Source organism: Lygodium microphyllum, chromosome 2 (assembly GCF_053477565.2).
Source record: "Lygodium microphyllum isolate KBCC chromosome 2, Lygodium_microphyllum_v1.1.10, whole genome shotgun sequence".
In the NCBI taxonomy this organism is placed as follows: Eukaryota; Viridiplantae; Streptophyta; class Polypodiopsida; order Schizaeales; family Lygodiaceae; genus Lygodium; species Lygodium microphyllum.
This window is the reverse complement of record NC_141136.1, coordinates 189,563,472-189,580,354: the sequence shown is the minus strand read 5'-3', so window position 1 is coordinate 189,580,354 and position 16,883 is coordinate 189,563,472. Positions and strand designations below refer to the sequence as shown.

Sequence of the window (16,883 nt, the reverse complement as noted above, 5' to 3'; positions counted from 1 at the left end):
GAACATGAATTTTCACCAAGTGAGAGCCCTCTTTTGGCAATAGAGCATTGAGAAATAAGGTTGTATCTCTCTCATCTAGAGTTTGCTTGCCTTTTGTGATAAAAAACAATTTTGGACATTTTGAGATGCTTCATAGACATTGATGATATCAAATTTCCCAAATTATGTGTCCAAATTTTTAGCACAATATTTTAGATTTTTTAACACCACCATCTCCTTTGGAGTGCCTTAAAACTCTTAGAATAAATTTTGATCACCAAACTCAAACCTTGGGTTGAGGGAGATATGCCCCTTTTTTCCTATCTTTGCATAGCCAAGAGAGGGCTTTCACCTAGGAAAAATCCTCCTTGGCTATAGTATCCACAAAAGTTTACAATGAGTAGACTATCTTTGATTATGTACTTCTATAGTTCTATTAATTGATTATTGGCTTTTGAAATTTTGCTAATTCATCCCCTAAATTATACTTCCACAATATTGCTTGCTTCAAAATTGTTATTACTAGCCTTGGTTAGTCTCACACACACACACACACACACACACACACACACACACACACACACACACACACACACACACACACACACACACACACACACACACACACACACACACACACACACACACACACACACACACACACACACACACACACACACACACACACACACACACACACACACACACACACACACACACACACACACACACACACACACACACACACACACACACACACACACACACACACACAAGTAGGATGAGACATTATGGATTGCTTCTAGATATGCGTTTTCTCCATTTAAGGGTTTTTTTAAAACATACAAACCCCCTTTAGCTTTGGCCAAGGTTTTTGGGTATATATATGCAATAAAGTGAGAGAGCCCTTTTCTTCTCTCCTTCTCTTTCCCACACATGAACATATATGTAAGGAATGCCTACATTTGATGAGATGCTTGATATATTATATGATGGTTAAGTTTATTACATTACCTTCATTGATCTAGATTAAGTATTAAACTATCTAGAAATCTAAGTACATTATATATAATATTAATGAAAAATGACAAGCATAATCTTAAACAAGACATGTCATTTGATAGATGCAATTTCCTTTTTCTTGCTTTGACAAGTGAAATAGCCAAAAGCACAAAAAATAGTTGTTAATGAGATCTACTTTCCTTCTTCTACTTGAGGCATCTAGGCCTAATATGCCTTTTAACCATTTCTTGATTGTGTTGTATCATGACTTAAGGGCCTTTTTCATATTTGATGGTACATCTTTAGAGCAATCATTTTAGACATCTACAACAGCTTTCCTTTTAAGATGTAGCAGCTTGTATTTACTTTCAATGATGTTTCTAGTTTCACGTGAGAGTGTAATGTGGTTTTCAAAAAGTGTAATATACAATATTCACCGTTCCTTTATTTTGGAATCGCACCTATGCTTATGAAAATCTACTACCATATTTGATTCTTTTTTTAGCAATGATTACTTGGTAATATTTCTTTCCATTATGATTAACTAATCATAATAATTATTTATATTGTAATACTGATATGTGATATAAACCTTTACATTATTTATGTTAGCATCAATGAAGACATATGTAGATCACTACACTAATCATTAGTATACACTACTCAAGATGTCATGAATGCATATTAATGTACGTGTTTTTTCTCTCCGCTATGATATGCTTAATAATAATTATCTAATGCTATTGTGCTAAAATTTTGTTTTTTTTAATAATGCATAATATTATGTTATAAAAGGTAAGTGTATAGATCACCTCCATGGTAAAGTTAAAATAGCTATATCACAGAAAAAAAGACCCCAGATATTTTGAGATGTCGAGCTCCACATGAGTTGGCATCCATTACATGCCTTAGTGATGTGATAGGACTTTATACGCTTGCACGTTAGGTGATTGATATGGAGGATATGCTAGTGAATCCTATAGTTGGACTACACCCATGTAGTCCACTCTTGGTTATAGCAAATTCATTGTGTCGTCTCATCCATCCGTAGTGATTTACACTTAGTGGCTCCACATACATATATTATCATACTTTCATATTAGTCATTTATCATGCTATAGACTAAGTTATTTTGTGTGGAAGAAGAAGAAAGAATAAGAAAAAGATTCTAGCCCTACTTCTCTATGTGCTCAAGTCTTCATTATATATGTGTGCATTCATAATATTTCTGTCTTATCTTTTGACTCTCTTCCCATGAAAGACATCTATGGCACTAACACTAGTTTTTAATCTTATTAGAATCAATTGTTTGCTAATAATTAGACTCCGATTGATTCATTGTCCTATACTAGATATTTGGTAAAAAAAAAAAAAACTCATTCAGTTGAAGACGTGCAACGGATGACCACCCGCACCCTTAGTGTTTACCCTACATTGCTAGCTCCACATTGAGCAGCTAATAGTAATTGTGGACAATTGCTATCCCATCTCGGGGGTATAATGCCAAGAGACATAGTCACAGTGGATTCCGTGAGATTTTAAGGTGGATTCTATAAAATTTATTTGTTGATGGAGGCTTGTATAGAAGGTGGATTCCTTGTGCGAGAAGTTGACGTGGACGCATGTCCTTCTCGAGTGTTTTATTAATTAATGTGCACGTAGACGATTCCACAATAGGTGATTTCGTAAACTTTATATTAATTAATTAAGCTTTTACGAGTTTATAGTGCGCACTCGAATTAAATTAAGGTTAGGACAATGTTCCAACCTATTTTAATTATTTGTAGCTGAAGATTGCTAGGTATTTACTATTGTTTGTTTATTTTATTTATAAACAATTGGGAATGCTTCAATTGATGTGTAGAGCAGGTAGCGATGGCTTTGGGTAGCACTAGGTGTTAGTGTAAGTCTAAGCGTAAATTTCATAATTATAATTAGTTATCTTAAGTATAATATATAATATTATGTATTTATATGATATTGTATTATTAAAATTATTACTCTATTTGTAAGTTATAAGTTTAAACTTCTTTAGTAATAATTAGACCATTGTCCTTAATACTATTAATTTATTTATTTTTAATATTGATTATTTTAGGCTATGAGATTTAAGATATACTTTTATTAAAATAAGCTTTCTTTATGAAATACCTTGCTATTTTCTTAGTGTGGTTAAGTTTTAGAAGGCTTTTCTAGATTTCTTTATAAAAGCAACATGATCATGCATAAAATAAGAGAATAGGGTGAAAATTGAGTTTTTTCATTTGTCCCTCATTCGAAATCCGAATTCGGAGCTTCAAGAGTCGTTTTGGGGGTTTTGATACGCTCCGAATGTGATGGTGATATCATCAAGATTCAGAGCACAAAATTTTCTGCAGCAACTGCAGCATGTTACATGATACCTCTTAACTCATAAAACTTTGTATTTCAATTTATATTTGTACTTTCTTTGTAATTATATGTAAGATATGAATGCAAATATCCATTTTAAACTATAATATATAATTAAGGATGGCAAACCATAGCTTTTGCCATGGGAGAGGTTGGGCCCAATCGTGTGTTTTTCTCTTGTCTTTTTCACTCTATTGAGTTATTCAAATCCTCTTATGTATTATAATGTTGTTTGTATTTAATAGTTGAGATGTTTGATTTGTTAGAATTTTCCACTAAGTTCTATTATGTGTGTCATAAAGTTGTTTATGATTGAGATTTGATTTGCTAGATTTGCCACGTGTTCAGCTTCGTAATAGAATTTTGCCATTTGAGGTTGTTTTGGCCTCTGTTCTAGTCTTGCAAGTTCATCAAAAGAAATTTATTGGTGTATAGTAGATTTGATTGTGTTTGTTGTTTACAAGCACAAAGATTACAAATTTTAGATTTATAAGGTTTGAAGTGTTTACCAAGTTGTTGCAGACAAATAGGTATTTTCATATAGATTTTGGTAATTATTGTTTAGGTCAATGAAAAAGATTGTGTATTTTGGTTATAGTGCACCTAGTATCAGCTTGGTTGTAGATTATATGTTTTGCAAGGTTGACTTTCTTATTAAATTATTTGACAATTTTAACCAAATTTTTAGTGAGAAGCTTAATAAGAATAATTATCTTGCTTAGAAGTTCAAGATGTCAATTTTCTTGAAGGGCAAAGTTGTTTGGGAACAACATTTAAGGAAACATCGTAGTGGTACTTCCTGAAGTCTCTTTATGAAATACTACTGTAGAACAGATCAAGGCTAAGATGAATTGGGAGCAGACACAAAGTAACACAATGCATTGGTTGTTTGTGAGTGTCATAAATAGTATGATGAAGCATTTATAGGAATTTATAACCCTTGCTATTACATGCAAAAATTTGGCAAGATTCTTTGAGGTAAACATAAAGGCAAAAAAAAAAAAGTTGTAGCTCAAGTCAAAGCTGAATTAAGTTAAAAGAAAAAATCTTGTTATGGAATTATATTTAGTATGATATTTTATAAAATTTAGATGATTGTGGATTTTGCCTATTTGTCACATGATTTGTGACTTATTGCATGAATGTATGCATATGACATTGGTTGCACTATACCTAGTTGATAGATGGAAAGATATTAATGTGTTTCATATTGTGGCGAGTAGATTATTAGATGGAGTTATATGGAATTATTATTTTGGAGTAGATAACTTTGTGTGCACACATGTGCCACCTGCACAATAGATCTATTTTGGATGTATTTATTGAAAGGGATAAAATATTATTTTCGATTGTAAAGCTATTTTGAATTAGGTGTGTTTGATTTATTTGCACAAAAGCAAGTTATGCAAAGAAAGGAAAAGCAAGAACTCAAAAAGAGTGCTTTCAATGTATTTTGAGTATAAAAGCTTAATTGAATATAATAAATACATGCATGGGAGAGGTGCTCACCCATGCATAGGGGTAAATTGTACCCAATCTTGTGTCATGCATACTTTTCCCAATTCTCTTCTTCTTTATCATTTGTTCAAGTTCTATTTTCTTTATATTTATAGAAGGGGGCTTTTAATTACAATTTGAAAAAACATTGTAAGTTTAGTAAAGTAAAAGAGATCATTTTATGGCCTTATAACATGCGAAAAAATAGTATTTCTTAATATCATTTGAAGGCACATTATATAGATGATTTCTTATAGGTGCACCCTCTGAGGAGGTAGCACTAGTTGGAACTTTATGATGTAAATTTAGAACAGTAGACATCACTAGTAGTACTGATGCCAGGAGGCATATTCCATGGTGGATTCCGTAAAATTTTATTATTACCGGGGCTCATACACAAAGTGGATTCTTTGTGCAAAAAGTCGATGGGGACGCCTATCCTTTTCGGGCATTTTGTTAATTTAATGTGTAAGTGGGTGATTCCATAGCGGGTGATTCCATAAAATACATATTTAAATTAATAAACATTTATAAGTTTAGAGTGCGCACTCGTAATAAATTAAGGTTAGGATTGATTTCTAACCAATTCATTTTTATATAGCTGAAGACTGCTAGGTATTCACTTTTGTCGATTTAATTGTATTATTTTTCTAACAATTGTGAATGCTTCAGTTGATGTGTAGAGTGAGCAGTTGTGGCAGTGGAAAGCATTGGAGGATAGTGTGTATTCAAATTATCATCAAATTTTGATGGGCACGTATCTTAGACATGGCGCCTATATTTTGTCGCACTTATTTATTAAAGCGCTTGATATTTATTTATTATTTTTGTATGCGCTTGGGCACACGATTTAAATATTTGTATTGGACATTGTATTTGGGTATTGCCTGATTTCTTGGGTGCCCAATAGCTTTACTTTTTTAGTGGCACAAAAGCAAACACAAAAGCTAAAGCGTGCTATTTTGTAAATTGGGCTATTATTTGAGCTTGAAGATGAATAATACATAAAATACATGCTTTGTGGAGCGCTCACACAAGGCATGGGGGGAGATTGCACCCAATTGGTCTCTTGTTCATGTCGTGCAAACTTTCTTCATTGATTTTTGTGCAAAAAGTAGAGTTTTGTTCTTGGGGACCTTCTGACGTTCACTACGCACGCATACGGCGTCCGATCTGTGCACCAGTGGTATCAGAGTGAAGCTGAGATCGAGAGCTTCCAATCGCTTACCATCTCACGCAAAGGCGGAGCTCCTGGAACGATCGATCTCTACAGTCAGTCTCGTGGCAAATGGTCGATACCAGCGTGTTCCTGGCAGTCAAGAACCCCCTTCTGTACCCTCTGATTGCGAAGGACCTCTCTCGATAGGCGAAGGACCGGCGGTAAAGTTTCCATATCAAGTCGTTTTGTTACAGAGAAGAAAGAAGAGAAGTTTAAAAACAATTAAAGTGTTAAGCTTAAGGCTTAAGCTTTAAAAGCTTAAAGCTTTCAAATTGACGATTTGCTACTGCGGTATGCCGTCGTCAGAATCGACGGCATGAAAAAATGCCCCCCCTTAAAAAACGAAAACGGCAGCACCTAAGCTTCATTAAGCTTAGTCACTTAAGCTTTAAACTCTAAAGTCCTCCAAGTTCTGCAAGTCCCCAAAGTCACTAAAGTCTTCTACAACAACTACCTTAGAGGCAATTCATACTCAAAAGCATACGAATCACTTTACTACTCTCAAGAAGCCCCTGTTCACACTTGCAGTCTTGCTGAACCAGTTTCAGCAAAAACAGAAGTTCACACGCAGACTATACGCAGTTTATATGCAGTTTATATGCAACACTATTCTCTTGGAAGATGGTTGTGACAACGAATTTCGCAATCGAGAAATACTACAAAAGCCAAAAATATGCAAGCCTTGTAAACCCGCCTTTGAGCTACGCTCATCCCGTTAACAAGATTTCGGGAGTGTGAGGTCTTTTGGAATTTTGCAAGATGACCGATCAAAACACGATCTTATTGAAGGAGATCTACCTGAACCAGCAATGGAGCAAAAGTTGGATTTGATTATCATGGAGCTTCAAGAGGAACGAAGAGCCCGACAAGCTTTGCAAGTTCAATTGGCCAATTTTCAACGATCTACCACCAACCAAGATGGATCACAACCTGAAGATCTTATACGATGTACCATCGTTGCAACACTTGAAGCCCAATCCATCCGCAAAGAAACAAAGATAAGTAAAAGAAACTTCAAATTTCATACTTTCAATGGATCACGCGATGGAAAGACTGTACTTGCTTTTATCAGTCAATTTGATGATTACTTCCATGAAGAAACATATGCTGAGAAAGACAAAATTAAATGTGGCACTAACCATTTAGTTGACCGAGCATCTTTATGGTGAACTGTGGTCCGCAAGAGCGTTGATTGTTCCACTACTTGGGAGACTTTTCATTTTATTTTTTTGCAAAATTTCCTTCCTCCCCAATTCCATGAAAAAGCCATTAATAAGCAATGGGATCTTCTACAACAAAGAGATCGCGAACCTATTTTCCAATACACTGAACGTTTCTTGAATGCCCTATTGCAACTACGAATGCTCGAAGATGTACCTGAAGCAACTCATAAACACAAGTTTAGTGCTTACACCATTTCAAAATCACACACATGGGATACACATCTACATCTACTTCAGTTTGCATATAACAACATACCACATACAATTACAAAGAAAACACCATTTGAAGTTATTTATGGATATCGATTGCCTACACCTGTTACATCATTGTCAAACAAAATTCAAACTGCTGATGATATTACTAACATTCATGCTACTATTTTTTATGAAGTTAAAGATATGATTGCCAAAGCCTAGCAATCATACACAAAACAAGCAAACAAGAAAAGACAAGCTATGAATTTTAAAGTTGATGATTATGTTTGGTTACGAATTGAAAAACGCAGATTACAAAGTGTAGATAAACACCCCGTTGTTAAATTAGCACCAAGATTCTATGGACCATTCAAGATCATACACAAAATCAATGATAATGCATTTAAACTAGAATTACCACAATTTTGGAAAATCCACAACACCTTCCATATCAGTTTATTACGACCTTTTAGAGGCCAACTACCTGTACACCCTGTCTATGAAAACCCTCCTTTGCTACATGATGAAACTCAAATCCTTGAGCTTGAAACTATTCTAGATACTGACTTTATGACCACTAGAACTTATCGTAGATATTTTAGATATTTGGTCAAGTTTAAAAATCATCCTGTTGAAGAGGCCCAATGGATGCATGCTAGAGACTTAAGTGCTTTCCCCACACTGCTAGCTCCACATTGAGCTAATAGCAATTGAGGACAATTGCTATCCCACCCCGGGGGTATGATGCCAGGAGGCATATTCCACGTGGATTCCATGAGGTTTTGTGGTGGATTTTGTAAAATTTTATTATTACCGGGGCTCATACACAAAGTGGATTCTTTGTGCGAAAAGTCGATGGGGACGCCTATCCTTTTTAGGCGTTTTGTTAATTTAATGTGTAAGTGGGTGATTCCATAGCAAGTGATTCTGCAAAATACATATTTAAATTAATAAATATTTATGAGTTTAGAGTGCGCACTCGTAATAAATTAAGGTTAGGATTGATTTCTAACCAATTTATTTTTATAGCTGAAGACTGCTAGGTATTCACTTTTGTCGGTTTAATTGTATTATTTTTCTAACAATTGTGAATGCTTCAGTTGATGTGTAGAGTGAGCAGTGGTGGCAGTGGAAAGCATTGGAGGATAGCATGTATTCAAATTATCATCAATTTTTGATGGGCGCGTATCTTAGACATGGCGCCTATATTTTGTCGCGCTTATTTATTAAAGCGCTTGATATTTATTTATTATTTTTGTATGCGCTTGGACGCATAAATATTTGTATTGGATATTGTATTTAGGTACCGCCTGATTTATTGGCATCCAATAGCTTTACTTCTTTAGTGGCACAAAAGCAAACACAAAAGCTAAAGCGTGCTATTTTGTAAATTGGACTATTATTTGAGCTTGAAGATGAATAATACATAAAATACATGCTTTGTGGAGCGCTCACACAAGGCATGGGGGGAGATTACACCCCATTGGTCTCTTATTCATGTCGTGCAAACTTTCTTCATTGATTTTTGTGCAAAAAGGAGAGTTCTTTTGTTCTTAGGGACCAAGTACGAGGTGCAGATTTACCACAGGAGGCAGCACTTGTATATGATTGGTCACCCTTGCATTTTTCTTTGAGTTATCAACGGGAGATTGTTGCTTTTTAATCCATGGTGAGAAAATCGGATGCTGCATGTATATGTAGCGAGCATTGGAAAGTCCCCAAGAACAAAGAACTCTACTTTAAGCTCAAAATTCAAGAGAATAAACTTGCACGACATAAGGCAAAAAGACCAATTGGGTACAATCTCCCCCCATGCCTTGTGTGAGTGCTCCACAAAGTATGTATTTAATGATTTATTCATCTCCAAGCTCAAAAAATAGCCCAATTTTACAATTACATGCTTTAGCTTTTGTGTTTGCTTTTGTCCAAATAAAGAATTAAGCAGTTGGGCGGCCCAAAAGTCAAGAAATGCCCAAATACAATGTCCAATAATGAATATTTAAACTATGTACCCATGCACATACAAAATAATAAATATATTTCAAGCACTTTAATAAATAAGCACGCCAAAATAAATATTAGCACCGCACCTAAGATGCGCACCCATCAAAAATGATAATTTTTTCTAAATAACTTGAATACACACTATCGCCCCAGTGCTTCCCAGCGCCACCGCCGCCTGCTCTACATATCAACTGAAGCATTCACAATTGTTAGAAAATAATAAAATTAAACCAACAAAAGTGAATACCTACCAGTCTTCAGCTACAAAATAAATAAATAGGTTGGACCTCTATCCTAACCTTAATTTAATACGAGTGCGCACTCTAAACTCATAAATGTCCATTAATTTAAATATGTATTTTGCGAAATCATTCGCTATGGAATCACCCACTTACGCATTAAATTAATGTGACACCCGAAAAGGACAGGCGTCCCTGTCAACATTTCGCACAGAGAATCCACCTTGTGTACGAGCCCCGGCAAATAACTATAATTTTACAGAATCCACCGTAAAACCTCACGAAATCCACCATGGAATATGCCTCCTGGCATCATACCCGTGGGATGGGATAGCAATTGGGGCCTCAATTGCTATTAGCTCATGTGGAGCGAGCAGTGAGGAGTAAGTACTTAGGTCATGAGCATGCATCCATTGGGCCTCTTCAACAGGATGATTTTTAAACTTAACCAAATATCTTGAATATCTACGGCCAGTTCTAGTGGTCATATAATCAGTGTCTAAAATGGTTTCATGTTCAAGGATTTCAGTTTTTTCTTCTAACAAAGGAGGTTTTTCATAGACAGGGTGGACATATAATTGGCCTTTGAAAAGTCGTAACAAACTGATATGAAAAGTATTGTGGATTTGCCAGTATTGGGGTAGCTCTAATTTAAAGGCATTGTCATTGATTTTGTGAATGATTTTGAAAGGTCCATAAAATCTAGGAGCTAACTTTACAACAGGGTGGTTCTCAACACTTTGTAGCCTTCTCTTTTCAATACGTAACCAAACATAATCATCAACTGTGAAATTCATAGCTTCTCTTTTCTTATTAGCTTGTTTTGTATATGATTGCTGGGTTTTCGCAATCATGTCTTTGACTTCAGCAAAAATAGTAGCATGCATATTGGTAATATCATCAGCAGCTATTATTTTGTTTAACAATGAGGTAATAGGTGTAGGCAATCTATATTCATAAATGATTTCAAAATGTGCTTTCTGTGTAGCTGTATGTGGAGTGTTATTGTATGCAAACTGAAGTAGATGCAAGTATATATCCCATGTTTGTGGTTTTGAAATTGTGTATGTACGCAAAAGATCCAAAATTGTATTGTTTGTAGCTTCTGTTTCCCCATTTGTTTCAAGATGAAATGCAGATGAAAAATCAATCTTTGTTCCTAAATTAGCAAACAAAGTAGTCCAAAAATTATTGCACAATCTAGAATCACGATTAGAAATAATAACTTTTGGCAAACCATGGTTAGTGAAAACAATTTTCAAAAACAATTAAGCAGCTTGAGATGCAGTTAACATTTTCTTGCAAGGAACGAAATATGCTTGTTTGCTAAACCGATCTACAATAGTCCAAATCATATCGTGATTAGCTTGAGTGTTAGGAAAACTAGTAATAAAACCATTGAAATATGTTCCCATGGTCATTCTAGAATTGGTAAAGGCATTAACAAACCATATTGCTTACCCTGGTGTCGCTTAACTCTTTGACAAATTAAACATTCAGATACAAAGTTAGAAACATCATATTTAAATGGAACAGTTACACATAACCTTTTCTCATAAAACATAAATCCATCAGCATAAGACAATGGATCAATTGGAATCCACTTATTTGCAATTGATTTATTCCAATCAGCTTGAAAACTAGTGTCTTGATCATAGGTATGTTTCATAGGGATAAGGGAATCAAAAGATATCACAGAGATATTATGAATAGTTGGTCTTCTACTCAAGGCATCGGCAACAACATTTTCTTTTCCGGGTTGATATTGGATAAATGGATGAAAACTTTGAATAAAAGCAGCCCATTTAATATGACAGTCAGAGATTTGTGGCTAACTAAGGATATGTTTGATACTTTGTTGGTCAGTTTTGATCATGAATTCAGTTGGCAACATTGCTATTGGTAGGGTTGGAAGTCAATCAAAGCCCTAAGGGCTAATAAAAAATCCCCATGGTAGTGAAGTAGCTGGGTAAATACCAATAAATACCAAGCAAGCAACGACCCATACAGTTTTGTGGAGTAGTTTAAGTAGGTCTGCGAGGCCAATAGCTTCACTGATCCTACTCAATGCTTCTAGGCTTTCGGACTGTGCTTAGGCGACAAGGGTCGGGTACACAAGTCTGGATGTGGGGCCCCAAGAGGAACACCAAGGAAAAGGGAATTCTCTTGCAAAAAAATCTATCTTGTAACATCAACAAGCTTGTTTATCATGTTTCATATGATCACAATGAAGAAAAGAACACCAGGCACAACAAATCTTCATGCAGCATCATGTAGATCTCCCACGGTTTTCAATAGAATCAACCATATTCTTCAACATCTTCACAAAATCCATCAATAAAACAAAGAAAGCAAAGAAGTACACCATCTTTGAATGGAAATACATCACATAGTATTCATCTTCAATATCTTCATAGTCTTCTCTCTCAATCTCTCATATACAATCACTCTGGTTGAGTAGAATTGGCTATCTCTGACTCTCTCTCTCTCTCCATCAATAATACATCATATCCTCACTACAATCTCTCAATAATCACTCTCAATAATCACTCTTAGGTCGTGGATACCCCTCCCAAGAGGTATGTCTGATATAAAGAGTCACCAGAGCCACTACAGTGTCTCTTCACGGCTCACTACTATCACTTCACTCTAGTCTTCTCTTGAGTCTTTAACAGCTACTTCTTCCACTTCCTTCAGCTCTTTTGCACTTGTATTCACCTCTTTCCAAGGCTAGAAAACTTTCCCAAAGTCACACATACATTCCACAGAACACTTACAAAAGCATACAGAACAGTCTACAGAACAGCTACAGTACAGAGACAGAACAGAAACAGAACAGAAGCAGAAGCTCTACAGAAGACCTACAGAAGGTTACAGAAGGTCATCAAAACTTCATAACTCACTCTCAAATCATTCCAAACTCTCACAAACCATTCAAAAGCTTTCACAATATCTCATTCTTCATCAATCAATACTTCATCCCTCCTTACAGAAGACAATCAAAACAAAACAGACCAAAACAGAACAAAACAGAAGGTATACAGAACCAATCAGAACCTATCAGGACATCACAGGACCATCAACAAACATCATGAACTTACAAAACACAATCATTACCATCCAAAACACTCTCAATCCACTTCTAAATCAACCAATCATCCCATAAAATCAACCATTCAGCTCTCAAAAACAACAAAAATCAGCCAAAAAACAAGTCATTTCAACACTCAACATATCCCCACACTTAATAAGGAAGCGTCCTCGCGACCCAGGAAAAAGGAAATACAAGTTCAGGGAAAAGCTCAACTTTGATCTTCAATATCTTTTCAAAAAGAATCCATCCACCACGACCCCAACTTATAACCTGTTTCTGATATAAAAATACAAAGAAAGGAAAACTCTTTACACATTAACACCTCTTATCAAACTAAAAATCACAACAAATTTGTAAAGGATATAAGAGTTTGCTTCTTCTTCATCAGCATCAGCTTCAACTCTCTAACCACGACCCCAACTCTACAAATCTCCAAAACATAGCTCGTACACGAAATCCAATAGGAAACCACCACGTTCGTTTGACATACATGAACTCACAACACAAACACTAATACACAACACAACCATCTGAATGACTCCGTCAAAAAGAGAGTTTTGCATTAAAGGCTTCCACCATACATTGGAAAGGCATCAATGAAGATGATCCCTCTTAAAAGATTGATGTTGTCGGAATCGATCCATAGATAAGGATTCATCTACAAAGTTTTTAGGAGGATTTTGAAAAAATTGGAGACAGCACATCCTTTCCAACAGGACCAAGTATCTGCTAGGCAAACAGAGGGCATGAAAATACAGTATCTCCAGCTGTTGGGAATCAATGCTAACATTGACATTCATGCACAACTTTGGAATAGACTTTGAATCAGTATGAGAGTGCCTATGCATATACGCCAGGTACCAAGCAAAGTGAGCAGTTAATCTCACTGAGGGATCTGCAGACTGTGAATATTGTTGGGCAAAATGAACATAGTTTTGATAAGCTTGACTGGAAGCTGTCCATTCCCCTAGAATTACTGGCCAATTAATCTGCGGTCCTGTAAGGCAATCATCCGAACTCCATCCCCTTCTTCTGGAAATCTGATTATCAAAACCGTCACAGTCACTAACCAACTGAGGTGGTTGAGATATGGAAGTGTGAGGAGAGGGTAATGAAATAAGAGAAAGTGGATGTAGGGAAGGATAGGAAAAATCATAAAAAGAAGAAAAGGTTAAAGAAGGAGTGGCAGAAATTTGTAAGGAATCACTAAGGAAATGTGTTAATTGATAAATAGGAAATGTGGAGGGTACATTTATGAGGGGTGAAGGACAGGGTGGAGAAGGGGAAAAATACCCTATCCTCAATAAAGGAACAGTAAGTGAAAATAGGAATTTGAGGGAAATGTGAAGGTTGGAAAAGAAGAGGTAAAATAATTGTGGAATTAGTTTGACAAAGGGAAAAATATATAGCATAGCGGTGAGCCAATTGTTGGTAATAGAGGAGGGTAGGAACAGAAGGTCCTAAGAGAGATCGTCTATGATAGGCATCAAAGAAGATAGCATCAAATGGATTATGTTTGGAAAGATAGGTTAAGAGATCCATCCTCGGTTGGTTAGTACTCTGGGCAAAGGTAGGAGCTGTGTGTTGTCTTTGATTTAGGACCACCGAATCAATCATGGGATGCCACGAATTATCCTGACAATCAGCTACTTTGGAGGAATAACTTTGAAACATATCAGCTATGCGCAACTCCAAATGATTGACATATAGAACAGCCTGTAAGACCACATCCCCCACATACCATGCCATATCTATCTCATCTGGGATTAACAAGTCTCCTCGGAGATACATGTATGACATCAACATGGTGTCTGGCGTGACAGAATCTTCAAAGACCATCCTGACTACCTCTGTCAACAACTCAGCAGACCAAGCCCCACTCCAGCCATCCTCTGGAAAAGGTAAATCCATCGTGGAAAGCTTCATGTAGAAGACCAACTTCTGTAAGTGGTAGTGGACAAAGAAAGAATGGTCTGGTAGGACAAAGTCCTGAAACTGTTCAAAGGTAGACCATAACAAGTCCATTCTGGACTGCAATCTTTCCACTTTGTCTTGGAATAGAGGGCACAAAGTAGCCTGTCTCTGTAGGGCAGCCAAATCCTGCTGTGAAAGAGAAGGAATTAATGGAACAGGAGGGCTTGGAGGAACAGAGCAGGACTTTGCAAGCTGATCTTGCAACTGCTGGATTTGGGAGGCTTGGTTGGCCACTGTGTCATTAGCCATCTGTAAAGCTGAAAGCTTGTCATCTAAAATAGCTTGGAATTCTTTCACTTCGCTGGACATCCTCTCCTTCTCTGCTGAAAGGCTAGTAACCTGATGCCAGGGTGCACAGTTGATGGTGCATTAGTGCGTCCAACCCGTCTGGCATAGGTGCAAGGAGGAAGGCAAGGGAGCCTTACAGTGCAGTGTATTGAACAGGGTGAAGTGTCTTGTGTTGACGGTAAAAACCCATCCCGTGGGTGCATAGGGAAACGGGAACATACCTGACTCCAAGTGTCGTAACGTCTCTCAATCTCACCTCTCGGTAATTGATTGAAGAAACTCCAGTCACACTCAACCCACCCTCTGTCTCACGCTCTGTGGATAGATACAAGAGGGCAGCCTTTTCCTGAAACCCTTTGATGTAATCCTCACAGTCGCTTGTGCAAAGGGTGTATGCCTTGTGCGCAGCTGATGGTGCAACAGTGCATCCCGCCCTGTGCCGGCATACAGTGCAAGAATGAAGGCCAGGGAGCCTTATAGTGCAGTGCACAGAACAAATCGTGCTTTGTGCTTTGAGAGGCCCATCCCGTGCGTGCAACACTTCATTCACACTTCTCACCTCGCATTTGATTTGAAGGGAAAAGACTGGTCTCTCGACCCACCCTCTGTCTCACTCTCTGTTGATAGATACAAAAGGCAACCGTACTCACTTTCCCATCCGGTTAGGATGAAAGCTCACATCACTCAAGGGGTTGTCGATGAAGATCGCGTCATCAGTTGTTGAAGAGGCGTACCCAGGGAGGTAGCCATCAAATCTAACATTGTGTTGGATAGGAACATGTCGGCTGCTAGAGGACAGTTAGTCACTTTGCAAAGAGACCCAGGACATAGTGTACCAAGGGAGGCAGCGTCGGAATTGGATCCTAGGGATATCAATTAATGAATCCACTTTCTGGACTGCTAGGTGTTACCACCTTTTCCACAGCTAGCTTCTCGCCCAAGGGTGTTTACCACCTTTTCTTGGAACGAGGCCTGCTATGACAGGGAATTGCTTCCTTTTCTCTCATAACAGATTTGTTTATTTGTTTTTTTTTTCTTTCTTTTGTTTTTTTTTTCTTTCTTTTTCTTATTTTCCCCTATTCCCGAGGGTGTTTCCACCTTTTCTCGAAGAAGAGGTCGGCATGACAGGGACCTTAGTCCTTTTCTCCCATGACCGATATGTTTTTTTTTTCTTTTCAAGATTGAGCAAGGGAATGGCAGAACTACCATTTGTCAGAATCCACCTCGCCACTGTCGCTGGTGGAAAATAGAGGATAAGAAATCAAGACTAGAAGGGGGTTTTGAGGGGACAGAGGGTTGCGCCCTCTTCATCAGAAATGATTGAAGAACGGCTATCAAAAGTAGCATCATAAGAAGTACAATGCCGCGCCAACGAGGGGAAGGATCAAGTGTCCATAATTGTCAAGATCCCCAAGGAGGGAAGTACTTCTTCAAGCGATATCCATTAATCAGAAATGGATCATCAGAGGCATCAATGGTCTGCACTTGGACAGAGCCATTAGGGTTGACTGCAAGTACCTTATAGGGGCCCATCCACCGCTGTTGGAGCTTGCCAGGAAACTTGCCAAAGCGTGAATCATAGGCTAGGACCAAATCACCTTCTTTGAACTCCTTGTGCTTGATGAAACTATCATGGTAAGCCTTACGTCGAGCTTGCGTGGCTTCCATGCACTGTAGAGCCATCCGACGAATTTCGTCCAAACATTCCAAGTGCAGGAGACGGCGTTGCAGTGAATCATCATCCCCCAAACGCTCTTTGATAGCCACTCTCAAAGAGG

At 37.3% G+C, this 16,883-nt stretch overlaps 1 non-coding gene across 1 annotated transcript; it reads right to left on the bottom strand.

Moving 5' to 3' along the window:
- Positions 1-13,034: 13,034 nt before the first annotated feature.
- Positions 13,035-13,102, bottom strand: LOC148040740 (small nucleolar RNA SNORD36). The gene has a single exon (XR_015688719.1). It is a non-coding gene; the product is annotated as a small nucleolar RNA SNORD36 (small nucleolar RNA).
- Between the last annotated feature and the right edge of the window lie 3,781 nt (positions 13,103-16,883).